We start from the raw sequence: 13,406 nt of genomic DNA, 5'->3' as shown, positions 1-13,406 counted from the left end.
ATTAAGGATGCATGATGGGGCCCATCTATATGCTCATAGCTAGGTGAATGCAAATTAATTCAGCAAGTTGTTGGGTGACAGCAAGATTGAGAGAGTAAAAGATTAAGGCCCATACCCACCCTAGTCATACACCTGTCCATATTAACTTCAAATTGAGACACTGGTGAATTCAGTCTTGCCAACCTGTGTATTTTAGCTTGTTATCTCACTAAACCAACAATTCCTGTAAAAGGTTGTTTAGGGTAGGTGTCCAACAGGTAGCAGTACATACAGCATGCATTGCTCTAAAACATGGAGCTGGATATATTCTCCTGTAATGGAACATATAATTTCAACCCTGTTAAACATTTTTTAAAAAGACCTTGCATTGCTGTTGCAATGTGGTTTTCTTTATGTACTAATCTTGGCCTATTTTTCCATTATCATTTCTAACTAAGATGTAAACATCTCAAACTCCAAGGAAAGCATAGTGCCACTTTGCCTCCTTTTTGCTAAGTAGGTGTTTTGCCTCATGGGCTACCTCATCTAGATTTGTTTGCACATTATTATAACTTATAAAAAAACCAACCTAAATCTTAGAATTTAGTTTGGGTGGTGGGGGCTTGAGCATGAATCTCTCACATACCAAAAGAGGTGTCACAATCCTCTTCCTGGAGTTCAGCACTTGCATATGCTATATGAGTGGTGTTTCATGGTGGCTTGTGGCTATCTCCAATGTCAAGTGTGTGCATGTTTCAAGATTTTTGACTTAATGGGTCTAAACACGAGCCTATGTTTCTATTTTCAAACCTTCTCTTGAACTTTTCACTAGTAGTATAACCACTTATTCATTCAAAGGTTCCAAAATTTTATCAAACTAGCCATTCAAATCACACATTCTTTGAGATACTCCATTTGATGTGATAACAAAAACTGATTAGACAGTTTGTAAAAATTATGCATATATCTTATAAAGGAGTCAATTTTCAATGAGCTGGACATATGTGCATAGCACAGAAATTAAATACTTTCAAGTGACATTCAGTAGTTTATCTAACATGAGAGAGCTTATGAATGTGGAAGACATCATTTATCTCTTGAAAGAAGGAAATATGAAGGTTCATGGACAATTGCCGAGTGTGTACTTCTAAAAGCTAACAAAGCATGGTGTTTATATGCACAAATATAAGGCTAAACATAATAGTATATATATTAAGTAATTATCAAACTTAATTTCCAATATATCAAGCTATCTATTTCATCACAATGCTCTATTGATTGAACTAGGCTATATTGTTAGAATTGTGAGAAAGTTACGTCACATGTGCATGTGTATGTGTATGGATGGGTGTGCATGATATCTTTGCCACTGAACAAAGTTTGTTATTATATTTTGATAGTGATATATGTGAAAACACTTAGGACCATTGGGCCCCTTTTTTCTCTCTAGGTTTTTTTTTCTAGCCTTGTATATACGTTTATTAACTTTAGGGCATACCTAGTCTTGTAAATCTTCTTTTGTAATATCTATTAATACACTTTGTGTTCTACTCTCTCAAGCTTTTTATTCTTCAAGCTATGTGTGTATATTTTTTGCAATCCTAAATCTAACAATTGCTACCAAAGTAGGCTTCAACCTCTTAGGTAGAGTCATCGACACCCTCTATTTGATTTTCTTTGCATAGGATGAGGTTTAATGAGTGTTTATGAGTTGACATACACTTTGGTTGAGGTCCTATATAGGCTCAATGTCATCATATTTTTTTATTCGGGTTTGTTTCGATCTTCATTTACACTACTATCGATATTGTGTAGGTTGTTTTGTCTCTTTGTGCAAATTTTTCACAATGGTCAAATTTACCTGTAAGAGCCTTTATAGTTTATGTTGTGCTATTATTAGTTTTGTGCACATTTTTCTCTATGCATGTACCTTTTGCAGTAAGTACAATATATAGCCATAGCTTGCAATAATTATGTATTTCGATATTCTAGGTGTTAAGAGCACGCTAGATGGAACCAACTATCCATTATGGGCTTATATGATGTATCGTATATTGGTTGTAAAAGGGCTTTGAAACATTGTGCTTGGAATTGAAGTACGTCATGGTGTTTTGGGAGGTACAAGTACAACAAAAACATGTACCATTAAGGATGTTGTAGATTGTAGTTCCACTCTAGTAAATACTAGAGTACCACTACTAACTACTCTTGAGGAGATTCGTTAGGATGGTAAAGATGCAAAGGCTCATGCCTTGATTGCATTGTCTATTAAACATACCATAATTCCACACATTTGCTTATATAAGACAACTAAAGATACTTTGAATATACTTGTATGTTTATATCAAGGAAGAAATGAGATATGTTGTGTCGCTGTACGGACACAATGTGAAAAAACATAGAATACATCATCATCCGGCTTTCTTATTGATCTAGAGAGTCAATGTCATCATAGTCATTAGTGCTAGTATCCATGGCATGGATGGTTCAAAAATACTAGAATTTTGGATAATTTTAGTCTATTTTTTATATTATTTATTGTATATATCTTAAAAAGCTAGGAAAACTTCTAGAATAGGGTGGCATGCAAAAAGCAAGTTGCTTTTTCAATCACTTTTGAGATTTTTCATGAAAAGAAAGAGAGGCGAAATCACACGGGCCGCGATTACAGTTGACATGCAAAAAACAACACTTCAAATTGGGAAAAGAAATGATCTGAAAGATTCTTATCATGTGTCCTAAAGTTTTATTTCCCTTTTGGAGCCAACGGAGCCATCAGATTTGGGTTCCGAGCAGTAGAGAGGAAGCGATTGTTTGATGATGCACGTTTTTGGTCCATGGGGGAGCTCCAAGAGATCTAATGCTTGGAGATTGTTTCTGAGTAGTGCCAGATAAGGAACTTCAGGTTGTATCAATACATAGTGATTTGATTCATTGTGCTTTGTATTTATCGTAATTACCTATTGTTTACTCTTTTTATTCTCTTCAATCTCCTATTCTCTACTTTTTTCTATATCTGATTCTCGGTGGATACGACCTTTCGATAAAAACCCATCTGACATTGGTGAACTCAACGTGAAAGGCCATTAGAAGGAAAGACAAGATGAGAGAACCTTCAAGCACAATTTCCAATGATGTTTTGCAACAGTTAGTGCAGAATATGAACATGCTTATGTATGTACAACAATAACATGTGATGTATGTTTCTGCTCAAACAGAAATTGTTGTGATGAATGCTTTGCAAGCGGTTGAGCGTGAGATGAGAAGTTGTTCAATGGCAGAAATGTATCTGCATATGTACATACCTATGCTCAAAAGATGGAATTCTTTGGCGTGGCTCAACTTGCATGGAGCCGATATTTTGTACGGATTACTGTACATGAACTGAAAGCACAAATTAGTCAATTGTATATGTAGAATGCTGATTGGATAGCTTTCAAGAAGACACTCAGGGAAATTTTACATTGAAGACACAAGTTTGATTACACGCAAGACTTTCTAGGAGTGGGTTCTACAACCCAATAAGGGTCTTGTGGCTATAAAGTTATTAAGAGAATTTGAAAGTCGGCTTGAGCAGTTAGATCTTGTAGAACCGCAAGCTCTTGTAAGTCAAAAAATTGAATTGTTTCTACAAGCGGCAAATCTTGAGCTTCAAGAGAAGCTTGATGATTTGTTAGAGAATGAGACTACAAAGATATGGCTTATAATAGAGTGGAGGTATGTTAAAGACGTTACTGTACTGGTGAAAAAGCAAAGAAGAAGAGAGAGATTGCATATATCTAGCTTGCCCACTGTTACGAACAATACAGTTGATGTATCCAATAAGCCATCCACTTTTGTAGCTAACTCTATTGGTGCACCTATTGTTCCCAATGTTAGAGAGGAAGATGTATTAGATGAATTGGTTAAAGGCATGCATGATCTTCAGTTGAAGGTCGGAAAATTGGATGAGAAAGAACAAGAGAAAAGGGGACGGGCAGCAACCCCTAAACCAGGAAAAATATGTATGTGGTGTGATAGTTTGCAGCATGAAAGGAAGATTTGTGCTTCTTATTAAGAGGCCTTGACATGACAACTCGTCTTTTGGAAAAGATGACAAGATTCATGCACAAGAAACGGGGTTGTCTCTTGCTTTGAATTCTAGAAAAGGAGGTATGCAAAAGTTGTTGAAAGACTTGGTTGTTCGAAATGCTTATGCGGTTGTACATGCATCTACTTTTGGTCTACAGTAAAATAGAATGCATGGCCAAGTGATGGTTGGACCAAAGGTTGTAATATTGACACATGCTTTGTATGCAGTTGAAAAGATGAAAGTTACTGATAGTGAAATATCTCATGCAGGGCAAGACATTCATCACATGATGTGGATGTCGTGCCGCTATGCGGAATTAGTGTGAAAAAACATGGAATGCATCATCATTCGACTTTCTTATTGATCTAGAGAATCAATGTCCTCATAGTCATTAGTGCTGGTATCCATGGAATAGATGGTTCAAAAGTACTAGATTTTTAGATAATTTTAGTATATTTTTTATATTATTTATTATAAATATCTTAAAAATCTAGGAAAACTTCTAGAATACGGTGACATGCAAGCAAGTTGCTTTTTTAGCCAGTTTTGGGATTTTTCATGAAAAAGAAAGGGGCGAAATCGCGTGGGTCACGATTGTAGTTGACATGCAGAAAATATCACTCCGAACTAGGAGTGATCTGGGAGATTCCTGAGCAGGTGTCCTATGGTTTTGCCTCCCTTTAGGATCCAACAGAGCCATTAGATTTGGGTTTCGAGCAACAGAGAAGAAGTCAATATTTTGATGCACGTTTTTTGTCTACGAAGGAGCTCCAAGAGATCTAATACTTGGAGATTGTTTCTGAGTAGTGCCAGATAAGGAACTTTAGATTCTATCAATACATGGTGATTTGATTCATTGTGCTTTGTCTTTATCGTGTTTACCTCTTGTCTATTATTTTTCTTCTCTTCCATCTCCTATCCTCTACTTCCTTCCATCTTTGATCCCTGGTGGATACGACCTTTCGACTAAAACTCCTTCAACATTGGTGAACCCAATGTAAAAGGTCATCAGAAGGAAAGACAAGATGGAAGAACCTTCGAGCATAATTTTCAGTGATGTTTTGCAACAGTTAGTGCAGAATATAAACATGCTTATGCAAGTACAACGACAACAACAGGTGATGCAGGCTTCTGCTCAAATAGAAACTGTTGTGATGAATGCTCTACAAGCAATTGAGTGTGAGATGAAGATTTTCAATGACAAGAATGTATCTGCATATGTACATACCTATGCTCACAAGATGGAATTATTTGGGGTGTCTCAACTTGCATGGAGCTAATATTTCAAGAAGACACTCAGGGAAGAATTTTACATTGAAGATACCAGTTTGATTATGCACAAGACTTTTCAAGAGTGGGTTTTACAACCCAATAAGGGTATTGTGGCTATAGAATTATTAAGAGAATTTGAAAGTCGATTTGAGCAGTTAGATCTTGCAGAATAGCAAGCTCTTGCAAGTTAGAAAATTGAATTGTTTCTACAAGCAGCAGATCCTGAGCTTCAAGAGAAGCTTGATGATTTGCTAGAGGATCAGATGACAAAGAAATGTCTTAAAACAGAGTGGAGACATTTCAAGGAAGCTGTTACTACACTTGTGAAAAAGCATAGAAGAAGAGAAAGATTGCATGCCTCTAGCTTACCTACTGTTACATGCAAAACAATTGATATATCCAATAAGCTACCCATTTCTGTGGCTAAACCTATGACTGTACCTACTATTCCCAATGTTAGGAAAGATATATTAGATGAATTGGTCAAAGGCATGCATGATCTTTAGTTGAAGGTCGCAAAATTGGATGAGAAATGACAAGAGGAAAGAGGACGGGCATCAACCCCTAAACCAGGGAAAAGATGTATGTGGTGTGATAGTTTGCAGCATGATATTGTGCTTCTTATCAGGAGGCCTTGGCACGACAACTCATCTTTTGGAAAGATGGCAAGATTCATGCACAGGAAACGGAATTGCCTCTTGCTTTGAATTTTGGAAAGGGAGGTATGCAAAAGTTGTTGGAGGACTTGGCTGTCTGAAATGCTTATGCGATTGAATATGCTTATACTTTTAGTCTACTGTTTTATAGAAGGCATGGCCAAGTGATGGTTGGTCCAAAGGCTGCAATATGGACACATGCTTTGCATGCAGTGGAAAAGAGAAAAGTTACTAATAGTGAAATGTCTTATGCAGGGAAAGACATTCGTCACATAACTAGTTGGGAATCACCGGTTGATGTATATTCAGTGGATGCATATTCAACAAGAGGGAAAAACACGGATGTTGGTGCACAGATCGAATGCCGTAAGCGTGCGTAGTGAGCGTTAGAAGGTCCCCAAGAACAAAAGAACTCTACTTTTTGCACACAAATCAATGTAGAAGATTTACATGACATGAACAAGAGACCAATTGGGTGCAATCTCCCCCCATGCCTTGTGTGAGCGCTCCACAAAGTATGTATTTTATGTATTAATCATCTTCAAGCTCAAATAATAGCCCAAATTACAAAATAGCACACTTTAGCTTTTGAGTTTGCTTTTGTGCCAAATAGAAATAAAGCTAATGGGCGCTCAAGAAGTCAGGCATACCCAATACAATGTCCAAATACAAATATCCAAATCGTGCGTCCATGCGCATACAAAAATAATAAATAAATATCAAACGCCTTAATAAATAGGCGCGAAAAAATATAAGCGCCATGCCTAAGGTATGCGCCCATCAAAATATAGATGATAACTCGAATACACGCTATCCTCCAATGCTTTCCACCGCCACTACTGCTATCTCTACACATCAATTGAAGCATTCACAATCGTTAGTAAAATAATACAATTAAACCGACAAAAGTGAATACTTAGCAGTCTTCAGCTACATAAATAAATTGATTGGTTAGAAATCAATCCTAACCTTAATTTATCACGAGTGCGCACTCTAAACTGATAAACGTTTATTAATTTAAATATGTATTTTGCAGAATCACCCGCTATGGAATCACCCATGTACACACTAAATTAACAAAACGCCCGAAAAGGATAGGCGTCCCCATCGACTTCTCACACAAAGAATCCACTTTGTGTATGAGCCTCGGTAATAAAATCTTACGAAATCCATCGTGTAATATGCCTCCTGGCATCATATCCCCAGGGTGGGATAGCAATTGTCCTCAATTGCTATTAGCTCAATGTGGAGCTAACAGAGTGGGGAAATCATTTAAGTCTCTAGGGTGCATCCATTGGGCCTCTTCAACAGGATGGTTTTTAAACTTGACCAAATATCTAGAATATCTATGGCCAGTTCTAGTGGTCATAAAGCTAGTATCTATAATAGCTTCAGGCTCAAGGATTTCAGTCTCTTCATCTAACAAAGGTGGGTTTTCATAGACAGGGTGTACAAGTAATTGGCCTCTAAAAGGTCGTAATAAACTAATATGAAAGGTGTTGTGAATTTTCCAATGTGGTGGTAGTTCTAGTTTAGATGCATTGTCATTAATTTTGTGTATGATCTTGAATGGTTCATAGAATCTAGGTGCTAATTTCACAACTGGGCGTTTATCTACACTTTGTAATCTATGTTTTTCTATTCGTAACCAAACATAGTCATCAACTTTGAAATTCATGACCTGTCTTTTCTTATTTGCTTACTTTGTATATGATTCCTGGGCTTTGGCAATCATATCTTTAACTTCATCAAAGATAGTAGCATGTATATTAACAATATCATCAGCACTCTGAATTTTATTTGATAATGAAGCAACAGGTGTAGGCAATCTGTATCCATAAATAACTTTAAATGGTACTTTCTTTGTAGCTGTGTGTGGTGTATTGTTATATGCAAACTAAAGTAAATATAAATGTGTATTCCATGTGTGTGATTTTGAAATAGTGTAAGCACGTAAAAGATCTAAAATAGTACTGTTAGTAGCTTCTATTTGACCATTAGTTTCAAGATGAAATGTAGATGAAAAATCAATCTTTATGCCTAAGTTAGCAAACAAAGTAATCCAAAAATTATTGCAAAATCTAGAGTCATGATCAGAAATAATAACTTTTGGTAAACTATGATTAGTAAACACAGTTTTCAAAAACAATTTAGCTGCTTGAGATGCAGTTAAAGTTTTCTTGCATGGAATGAAATATGCTTGTTTGCTAAACTTGTCTACAACAGTCCAAATCATATCATGGTTAGCTTTAGTGTTAGGTAAACCAGTAATAAAATCCATAGAAATCTATTCCCATGGTCATGATGGAATAGATAAAGGCATTAATAAACCATACTGTTTACCATGGTGTCTTTTAACTCTTTGATAAACTAAATATTCAGAAACAAAGTTAGATACATCAGTGTCCATATGTGGCCAATAAAAATCTTCAGTCAATGTACGCAAAGTAGATATAATACCTCTATGACCTTGATATGGAGGACAATGAATCTCATTCAAAAACAAAAGATCTAAATGGAACTGTAACACATAATCTCTTTTCATAAAACATGAATCCATTATTGTAAGACAATGAATCAATAGGAATCCAATTATTTGTAACTAATTTATTTCAATAAGATTGAAAAGTAATATCCTGATGATAAGTATCTTTCATAGGGATAAAGGAATCAAATGATATCACATAAATATTATGAATTGTCGGTCTTCTACTTAAAGCGTCGGCTACTACATTCTCTTTTCTGGGTTGATATTGGATAAGGGGATGAAAACTTTGAATGAAAGCTACCCATTTTGTATGTCGGTCAGATATTTGGGGTTGACTAAGGAGATGTCTAATACTTTGTTGGTCAGTTTTGATCATAAACTCAGAACCCATTAAGTAATGTTTCCATTGACGTAAGGCTTGTACTACAACTAGCAATTATTTATCATATGTAGAATATTTAAGTTCAGATGGTTTCAGTTTACAGCTAGAGTAGGCTATAGGATGATTATCTTGCATAAGTACAGCTCCTATTCTAGATCCACTAGCATCAGTAACAACTAAAAAGAATGGTCTATTGAAATCAGGTAGTTGTAATACAGGGGCATGGGTTAAAGCATGTTTCAATAAATCAAAAGATTTTTGTTGATTATCAGACTAATTATACACAATACCTTGCTTTAAAAGTTTAGTCAAAGGTAATGCAAGTAATGAGAAATTTCGCACAGACTTTCTGTAAAAACTAGCAAGACCTAGAAAAGAATGTAACTCATGCATATTTTTGGGTATGGGCCAATTTAAAATTGGTTCTATCTTTTTAGGGTCAACCTTAATACCTTTTCATGAAACAATATGTCCTAGATATTCAATTTCTGTCTGAAAGAATTCACTCTTTTCTAGATTAGCATACAATTGATTATCTTTTAACAACTTGAAAACTAAAGACAAATGTTCATAATGCTCATTCTCATTTTTACTGAATACCAATATATCATCAAAGAATACTATAACACAATGCTGATATTTCAAACTTATGTGATTCATCATTCGACTAAATGTAGCAAGTGTATTAGTTAGACCAAAAGGCATCACTAGAAATTCATAGTGTCCAAATTGTGTTCTAAATACAGTTTTGGATATATCAGATTTATCCAATCTCACTTGATGATAACCATATTTAAGATCTATCTTACTGAATATGACAGAACCTTGTAGTTTATCCATAAGATCATCTACCCTAGGAATCGGGTATCTATTCTTAACTGTAATTTTATTCAGGGTACGATAATCAATGCACATGCGATAAGTTTTATTATTCTTCTTTACTAATAAAACAGGTGCACCAAATGGAGAACTACTAGATCTAATTAATCCTCTGTTTAACAATTCCTCTACTTGATTTTGAATTTCTTTCTGTTCAATTTGATTATGCTTATATGGTGCTTTACATGGTGGTTGTGTACCAGTAATTAAGTCTATTTTGTGATCTTCAGAATGTGAAGGTGGTAGTCTAGGTGATAAATCATTAGCAAAATAATCTTTAAATTGAGCAAGAAATTGTTTATGCCTAGGATGCATATGTTTTTCTTTAGCTTGAAGTTCATTCACCCAAATTAAATAATATTTGCTACTTTTACGTAATGCACGTTTAGCTTCAGTATGAGTAAGCAGTGGAAAATTATTAGATGCGTGCATACTATGCAATGTAATTTGTTTTTCTTGAAAATAAATTTTAATTAAATGCGTGGAATAATCTATGTCAGGATTATGCTGATGACAACAAGGCATACCTAGGATAATATCACTAGACTACAAATGTACAACTAGAAAATTTCTTTGTTCAGTATATTCACCAATTTTAATTTCTAAGTTATGCACCTCTTGTGTTCCATTATATCTTGTGCCTAGGAATGCTGCTTTAATACGATAATGTGTAGAAACAGTTTGTAAATTCAATTCTTTCACTAACTTTGCAGAAATAAAATCATGTGTGCTACCATCATCATGCAAAATAATCTTTTATTTACCATACACAAAACATTTCATTGTCAACAAAGAATGTGGAGTTGACATACCTGGCAAAGTATCTGAAGGAGTACCAATGTCGTCATCATCTTCTGTAAAGTCAGGCATTTCCTCACGTTCTTCATCTTCCATTTCTCCAAGATAATTGATATGGACATGTGGCTTTTTCGATTGGCAATTGGCTGCTAGATGTCCAGGTTGATGGCATTTGTAACAAACTATAGGTTTGGCTTTAGATACATTGTTGGTAATGGCAGGAAGTCTAGGAATATTAGGATTTGACTGTGAGGATAGCTTAGGGTTTTGATTGGTATTTGATGGCAAAGCAGGTGGTCGTGTCTAAGACTTACGGAATGTAGATGGAAGAAAATGACTTTGATTGAATCTTCTAAAATTTGAATTAAATTGCTTGGAACCATAGTTACCATTAGCTTGAAATTGTTGTGGACGCTTGTCTCTTCCTCGAATCTTGTCTTCAGTGTCATGAGCCAAAGAAATTGCATCTTCAAGAGTTGTTGGCTTGAATATATTGACTTCAGCATAGTAATGTCCAAGTAAGCCAAACATAAACTTGCATTTGTGAGTCGCTTCAGGTACATCTTCGAGCATGCGTAGTTGCAGTAGGGCATTCCAAAAACGCTCAGTGTATTGGGAAATAGGTTCACGTTCTCTTTGCTGTAGACGATCCCATTGCTTTATGGGTTTTTAATGGAATTGAGGAGGAAGGAAATTCTATAAAAACTTCTTTTGGAAACTCTCCCAGGTAGTGGGACAATAAATGCTCTTGCGAACCACAGTCCACCATAGAGATACTCGATCGACTAGATGATTAGTGACACATTTAATTTTGTCTTTCTCAACGTATGTCTCTTCATGAAAGTAATCATCAAACTAACTGATAAATGCAAGTACAGTATTTCCATCTCGAGATCCATTGAAAGTACGAAATTTGAAGTTTCTTTTACTTATCTTTGTTTCTTTACGGATGGATTGGGCTTCGAGCGTCGCATCGATGGTACGTCGTATAAGATCTTTGGGTTGCAGTCTATCTTTGTCAGTGGTAGATCGTTGCAAATTGGCCAATTGAACTTGCAAAGCTTGTCAGGCTCTTCATTCTTTATCAAGCTGCATCATAATTAAATCCAATTTTTGTTCCATCGTTGGTTCAGGAAGATCACGTTCCGCTATAAAATCGTCCATATTTTGTTCTATCATCCTGTAAAAATCCAAAAGAGCTCACACTCTCGAAATCTGATTAGCGGGATGAGCGTAGCTCAAAGTCGGATATACAAGGCTTATATATTTTGTTTGGCTTTTACAGTCTTTGTCTTTTGCGGTTGCGGGATTTGTTATCTTCGTAAAAACTACGTATGACCTTCTGTGTTTGCTGAAACTGGTTCAACAAGTCTGCGTGTGTGAATATAGTCTTCCAGGGAACAATTCCATAATTCTGTGCTTCTGTGCAGGAACAACCTTTGTGGGAGTTGTTGAAGTAAATCAGTAATGACTTCTGTGGACTTAGGTGACTTGCAAAAGTAAAGTAACTTGGAAGACTTAGAGTATCTTGGATGATTTAGGAACTTTAGACTTGATCTTCCCTGCGTGATCTTCGTGTAAATAAGGACGTTTGCTGTCGTTTTGACGCCGACGAGTACGTCTTCTTGCCGCTTGATGACGAATTTGTGGGATGAAGCTTTTTAAGCTTCTTATAAAGCTTATGACTAAGGCTTAATAAACTTTGAAGTAAGCTTTTTAACTTTGTAGCTATGGAGCTTACTATTGATTGTTAAAAAAAAACATCTTGAAGAAGGAGATGTAGAAGTGGCCCTCCGCCTCCTTAGGCTGGTCCTTCGCGATCAGAAGCTGCAGATAGGGGTTCTTGACCGCCAGGAATTCACCCGTATCGATCGTTTGTGATGAGACTCACTGTAGAGCTCGATCGTTCTAGGAGCTCCACCTTTGCACAAGATGGTAAGCAATTGGAAGCTCTCGATCTCAGCTTCGCTCTGATACCACTGGTGCACAGATCGGATGTCGTAAGTGCGCGTAGTGAGCATCAGAAGGTCCCCAAGAACAAAATAACTCTACTTTTTGCACACAAATCAATGTAGAAGACTTGCACGACATGAACAAGAGACCAATTGTATGTAATCTCCCCCCATGCCTTGTGTGAGCACTCCACAAAGCATGTATTTTATGTATTAATCATCTTCAAGCTCAAATAATAGCCCAAATTACAAAATAGCATGCTTTAGCTTTTGAGTTTGCTTTTGTGCCAAATAGAAATAAAGCTAATGGGCGTCCAAGAAGTCAGGCATACCCAATACAATGTCCAAATACAAATATCTAAATCGTGCGCCTATGCGCATACAAAAATAATAAATAAATATCAAACGCCTTAATAAATAGGCGTGACAAAATATAGGTGCCATGCCTAAGGTATGCGCCCATCAAAATATAGATGATAACTTGAATACATACTATCCTCCAATGCTTTCCACCGCTACTGCTGCTATCTCTACACATCAACTGAAGCATTCACAATCGTTAGTAAAATAATACAATTAAACTGACAAAAGTGAATACCTAGCAGTCTTCAGCTACATAAATAAATAAATTGGTTAGAAATCAATCCTAACCTTAATTTATCACGAGTGCGCACTCTAAACTCATAAACGTGTATTAATTTAAATATGTATTTTATGGAATCACCCGTGATGGAATCACCCATGTACACACTAAATTAACAAAATGCCCAAAAAGGATAGGCGTCCCCATCGACTTCTCGCACAAAGAATCCACTTTGTGTATGAGCCCCGGTAATAAAATCTTACAGAATCCACCGTAAAACCTCACGGAATCCACCATGTAATATACCTCTTGGCATCAGATGTACTTGTGAAAGAGAAACAGAAG

The sequence above is a fragment of the Lygodium microphyllum genome, chromosome 20, assembly GCF_053477565.2.
Source record: "Lygodium microphyllum isolate KBCC chromosome 20, Lygodium_microphyllum_v1.1.10, whole genome shotgun sequence".
Taxonomy (NCBI): Eukaryota; Viridiplantae; Streptophyta; class Polypodiopsida; order Schizaeales; family Lygodiaceae; genus Lygodium; species Lygodium microphyllum.
The sequence above is the reverse complement of the archived record's forward strand: the minus strand, read 5'-3'. Positions refer to the sequence as shown.